The following is a 6,917-nucleotide window of genomic DNA, read 5'->3' on the forward strand; positions in this document are numbered from 1 at the left end:
TGTGATGGGCAATAAGTTCTACTCAAAGGATTTTAACTATCTTGTATATCCCAGAAGTAAAATCAGAACTATTCTCTTGAATTCAGGTGCATTTTGCAACCTTTGAGAAAATCATGGCTATATTGAAATCTTTCCTTCAATTTCCATCCTACCTAGGTCACAGTTTTCACTTTATAACCTATTTTTTTAAGCTTTGCCAGGCACCATGCTGAGTATTTTTAAGCATTATCTTATTTTATCTTCAAATATTCCACAAGGGATCTTGTATATCCCAGAAGTAAAATCAGAACTATTCTCTTGAATTCAGGTGCATTTTGCAACCTTTGAGAAAATCATGGCTATATTGAAATCTTTCCTTCAATTTCCATCCTACCTAGGTCACAGTTTTCACTTTATAACCTATTTTTTTAAGCTTTGCCAGGCACCATGCTGAGTATTTTTAAGCATTATCTTATTTTATCTTCAAATATTCCACAAGGTGGGTGTAATCATTCCTAATTTCCTGATTGGGAGACAGGATCATAGATATTAATCCAAGATCATCCAGTAAGTGATAAATGTTTAATATGGAGCCAGATCTTTATAAGTCCAAAATCCATACTCATAATCAGTATGACTTACTGCTTCTTTGTCACTGTGCACCTTAATTATAGTACATTTCATACCTAATGGAATTTCCATTACTGAATGGTGAACCTTCCTATTAAGGAAAATTAAGAAAAAGAGAAAGCTAGAACTGATGGTTGAATATGGAAAAAAAAATGAGGGATGATATGGTCTTTTCCATGAAAATTAGGGCAGATACTGAAAGAGAGAAAATAAGGAAAAATATAAACTCAGATTGTGAGCACTTTTTTTCCTAATTCTGTTTGGTAAGACGTGCATACATCTGTTTTGATGATGCTGTCTGGACTTGCATGGCAGAAGTAAGCATTTATTGTCATAAAGCCAGTCAGGCTTTGAAATGTTCACTTATGGACCAGTCTGCAAAAAATATGTCCTCTTAGTGTATACTTTGTCTTCAAGGAGTATTGATTTACAAATATCTTGTTGCAATTATAAGATTCCAAAACCCTGATGTTAAGAATGAAATAAAAGAACCATATTGTATAAGCTATTACTAAACAAAAATCTGAGAATGCCACTTCTTAGTGTGTTAAACTTAATTCTCTTGCGATGATATTCTTATTCTTTTATTTTTGTGTAAAATAAAATTATAATAACTTTCTTAAAGTCACCATTGACCTGATTTGTTCTTTAACCTTAGGAATTAAAATCTTCAATCCCAAGTATTTCTATGGAGGGATTTCCAAAAATTCAATAAACCCTACGAGAAAAGAATGACAATTGCGACACATGAAGGAAAGGAGACTTTAGATGTCATAGTTTTTTTTTTTTTTAATTTTTTTTAATGTTTATTTATTTTTGAGACAGAGCATGAACGGGGGAGGGTCAGAGAGAGAGGGAGACACAGAATCGGAAGCAGGCTCCAGGCTCTGAGCCATCAGCCCAGAGAGTGACACGGGGCTCGAACTCACGGAGTATGAGATCCTGACCTGAGCTGAAGTCGGACACTTAACCGACTGAGCCACCCAGGCGCCCCTAGATGTCATAGTTTGATCCATGAATGCCTTCTGTGATTTTTCCAGAGACAATTGGCCAGAGGCCACTTATTTGAGTTAGTGACTTGCTCTCTTTCTAGTTTTCTCATGCTCTCATTCAAAGCCATAATTCTCACTTGAGACTGCTGCTTTCCTCCTCCTTGGGCATTTTGTTACCTGTTCCCATCTTCTCAGCCTGCTTTTCTCACCCTAACCCTTTCTCCTCTACCAGACCCATCAAACATGTCCCTTCTATTTCCCTTTCCCTAGAATCTTGTTCTAGAGTTAAAGTAATTTTTACAAAGTTTTTAACATTGGTTTATGATTTCCATAAGCACCCATTACATTGGGCACATTTACGTTTTTATAAATACTTTTAAATCATAAATCCTAGAAGGTGCCTTTTCCCAAAATTATGGAGTTTGGGGCTGGAATTTGGGGCATGTCAGTTTGAAAAAAAAATCTATGCATGGGGAACTTGAAGCAAAGATTGGACATAGGCATTCACTGAGGAACAACGAAGATCTCCCTTCCAGAGGAATTAGAAAACAGTAATTAAAGGGTACTGTAAAATATAAGATTAATGGTCATACGTGTCATGAATGCAGTCAAACCATCTAAGCAGTCATTTTTCAATTACTGTATTTTATTTCTTTTACTTCCCCTACAACTTTCTGAAATTATTTATTTATTATTATTTACTATTAATGCAGCTTCTCCAACTCCAAGGCAAGCTCCGGGAAAACCAGAGTATTATCTATCTTGCTCATTACTTTATGCCCATCACCTAGAACAATGTTTAACGAATTTGAGGCACTCAATATGCATTGGCTTAAACATTAAAAGAATGATACTAATAAAAGGCCGGGGGGGGGATGGGGGAAAAAAGCTCCAGGGAAAATACTAGAAAGCTTAGTGCTATACAAATTGTCTAAATCATAATCCTAATAATTTAGCCTGACAGCCAAGCCTCCACAACCATATATCAAAATGTTTTTCCAATCTAATGAAGGCCTTTTATACTTTAGCCATTTCAAACTAGTCACTACTATTTAACAAGTTCCCTCCTATTTGCTGATGCTATCCCTTGCCTCTGTTATGACTTCACACAGATTTCTTCTCGTTCAAAATTTACTGATTCTTAAGTGTCCATCTTAGGTACACAGCCTGTGTAAAGGCCATCTCGCCAGCTGATGTGACTCTATCATTCCCTTGGGTTTCCATCACATACTTGTTTCCTTCCCTGTGTGTTTGTTCTGCTCTGCTTGTTTTCAAGTCTGTATCCATACGAAACACACTCTTGCAGTTGGGAACATGGCCATACCACTCAAATTCTTTCTGAAAGAAAATGGGTAATAAGTTATTCTTATTCACCTTCACATCTCACTTCTATACTAGCATAATGAAGAACCTCAGTAAATGTTAATTGATTTAAATGATTTAAACCCAGACATTTGAAATTCCCATACTCCTACAAAGAGAGCAACAGAGTGTGTATAGTCACAAGTTACAAATAATAACCAAATGTCTGGCGTTTTTCAGAGTAAGTTATCCATCAATCTCTGTTTCTACTGAGCGTATCTCATTTCCACTTTTCCCTTTTCTCTTTCCCTGGTGTTTACTTTTCAAACTACATCAAATGCCACGGTCTTGGGATGGGGTTGAATGCTCTCTATTTGAATAATGTAACGGCCACCTTAACAGAATGCCATTTCCCCCACTGGAACTGAGATCTTTTGAGTAGGCAAATGGCTAATGGCATTTCAAAATGACCATTGCTGTTTCGTGGCCTTTTTCTTTTTCAGCATTGAGATAGCTGTCTCACTCAGTTTAAGCTCATGCAATCTACAATTTGTAGTTAATTTATTAGTGAGGGATTTCATTATAAAGAAATTAAATGTTGAATGTTCAGTTTGGGGGCAATCTAATAGAGCTGATCTATTGTGGTTGCTTCTTAATAAAGATATTAGACTTGATGTTTTCCTCCAGCTATCTTTGTTAAGTATCCCTGAACAGAAAGACTTTTCAATTGTACTTTAAAGTTTTTGTGTTTTTATTGTTGTGTTTGGAAAGTGTTTGAAGCATTCTAACACTAATGAAAAATTGAATAAGAATAACACTGACTTTCTTGCTCCGCAGGTATGGTTTAATCCCCCTTTAAACTAATCTAAATTTCTTAGGTTATTAAGTCCTTTTCCTTAGTAAAATTTGATTTTTGAGCATTCAAATATGTGTTTTTATCATATAAGGACTTTCAGATAGTTGAAGACAATGATGATTGCCTAAATTTTTGCCTGTAATTATTTTCTCCAAAAATAGAGAACAACAGGAAGGAAAAATATAACACTACAGAGAAAGCTCAACATAATTTCAAGGAAAAAAAACCACCAAATTGCTTGAAAGTAAAACAGAAAAAAAAATGCCACGTTTTAACCCATCCCTCCACCATCTTCCCCTCTGGTAACTATCAGTTTGTGCTATATGACTAAGAGTTTGTTTCTTGGTTTCTGTCTCTCTCTTTTTTTCCCTTTCTTCCTTTGTTGGTTTCTTAAATTTCATATATGAGTGAAATCATATGGTATTTGTCTTTTCTGACTTACTTCACTTATTACTTGTCTATCTGTATGTTGTCTATTTATTATTTATCACTTATCACATTGTCAATCTCCATCCATGTTTTTGCAAATGGCAAGATGTCATTTTTTATGACTGAGTAATATTCCGTTGTATATATACACCACATCTTCTTTATCCATTCATCAGTCCATGCACACTTGGTCTGCTTCCATAGTTTGCCTACTATAAATAATGCTGCAATAAACATAGGAGTGCATGTATCCCTTTGGATAATTATTTTTGTATTTTTGAGTAAATACCCAGTAGTACAATTACTGGATCATAGGGTAGTTCTATTTTTAACCATTTGATGAATTTCTCTACTGTTTTCCACAGTGTCTGCACCAGTTTGATTCCCACCAAGAGTACATGAAGGTTACTTTTTGCCACATCCACACCAATTCTTGTTGTTTTCCATAAAGTATTTTATATATAACCAAAATGTCCTTTAAATACAAAGGCTACTGGGGGGGGGGGGGGAATCAGTTTTCAAAATACCTAGGGAATTCCGCATCCCCACTTTCACCTCAAAGTATCCACTAAAGGAAAAGCTTCACCCACCCAAAAGATGACTAAAACAAAGGAAGTACAAACATTGAATTTATTTTTCTGACCAATCTTGGATAACATAGCAACAAAATAAATAATGACAACAATGGATTATAACCCACAAAATAAAATAAATATCCATTAGTCCATATTGATATTGAATATATATAATGTATATTATATCTTACCTAGATATAAGAATAAAAACATGCATAATAGATAGGAACAATGATTCTTTACAGCAGACTTGTAATTCTTAAATGTAGAAGAATTAATGGAAATAGAAAATCACTATTAGACACTCACCACTGCAATAATTTTCCAGGAAAATATCATGAATGAAACCTGTGATTAGAGAGTTAAGATCAAATGAAAACAGATATCTATCTGAATGATGTTTAAAGTATTCCCAGTAAAATATTTACTAAATACAAAAAAAAGTAACTTTAGAGAATCCTGATAATGCTATGTTGTATGATGAGGGAAGTTAAGAAATCAAAGTTAACATCCCTCATCATAGGACCTAGCATGTATCTCTTGAAAGAGTGCACTGAAAGACAAAGCAAAACAAAACAAAATGACATGTAACTTTTTTGCTGTTTAAAAAATGTATAACCTCAACCTAATCATGATACAAAATCACACTAAAATTAAGGGATATTCTATGAAATAATTGACTAGTTATCTTCAAAAGTATCAAGGTCATTACAGACAAAGCAACACCAAGAAACTACAATGGATTAAGAAGACTAAGAAGTCATGATAACAAAATATCATTTAAGTTTCAGAACTAGATCTAGGGCCAAAAATACAACATTAGTGGAATAACTGACAAAATGGTAGTGACTAGTAAAATTAGTAGCGGTAACTGGGAAAATCCATAAGATATAGATAGTTAAAAGTATACCACCAATATGAATTTCTAAGTTTTGCCGACAAAAATCTTAGTTTTGTCAATAGCATTCTTTGAAGCAATTATGGAGACCTCTCTGAATTGACATTCACATTTGACCCACTTAAAAAATTGGCACAGGGTTCAAATTATCACCACTATTGCTGGTAAACCAAGTGGGAGATCATTGCTTGGGTCTGTCACCACTTTAAAGATTTCTAGAACTCAGGCCTTCCTTAGAGTTTCCCTGAAAAGTTGAAATTTCTGAGGAGTGCCTGGGTGGCTCAGTTGATTGAGCATCCGACTTCGGCTCAAGTCATGATCTCGCAGTTGTGAGTTCAAGCCCCACATCTGGCTCACTGCTGTCAGCACAGAGCCTGCTTTGGATCCTCTGTCCCCCACTTTCTGCCCTCACCTGCTTGCACGCTCTCAAAAATACATAAACATTAAAAACAAAACCTTGAAATCTCATAAGTGTTTGCCCCCTTTCTCTCCTGGTGTTAGAAGGCAGAAACTGGACCTAATTTTTGTGCTTATAACAAATGAGAATTACCCTGTGTCTCAGCAAAATATCTACAAAAATAGAGCTCAATAGAAGGGATTGGCTCAACAGGTCATTTGTTTTCCAAATTTTGCTGATGGGATGAGTCACTCTACCTTGTGGAGTTACTGAGTAAGAGGAGTAAGGAGTAAGGCCAAGTACTCTCAAGAAGATACAGTGTATAGGGGTTCCTGGGTGGCTCAATCATTAAGCATCTGACTTTAGCCCAGGCTATGATCACATGGTCTGTGAGTTCAAGCCCCACATTGGGCTCTGTGCTGACAGCTCAGGGCCTGGAGCCTGCTTTGGATTCTGTGTCTACCCCTCCCATGCTCATGCTCTGTCTCTCTCTGTCTCTTGATAATAAATAAACATTAAAAAAAAATTTTAAAAAGATACAGTGTATTTTTTATCTATTAGCAAGAACCTGGGAAGAAAACTGTTACATGTACTTAAATTGGCCATATATCCTGGTTTATAACTCATTGCACAATGTTATATCTGGTGAGGCCTGCTTTCTTTCTCAAAAGTGTCCTAATTTGAACAAATAAATAATATGGTTACCCTACTCATATATCAATACCCACAGGAATGATAAAATGTCCAATGTTCTGTTTTTGTTTCTGTTTTTGTTTTTCTTTAGGCAGTTCCTCTACTTTTTGCTTTATCTGGAACTTATGAATTTTAATTAACACTAATCAGTGTGACTTATTAACCA

Source organism: Panthera leo, chromosome D2, assembly GCF_018350215.1.
Source record: "Panthera leo isolate Ple1 chromosome D2, P.leo_Ple1_pat1.1, whole genome shotgun sequence".
Lineage (NCBI taxonomy): Eukaryota > Metazoa > Chordata > Mammalia > Carnivora > Felidae > Panthera > Panthera leo.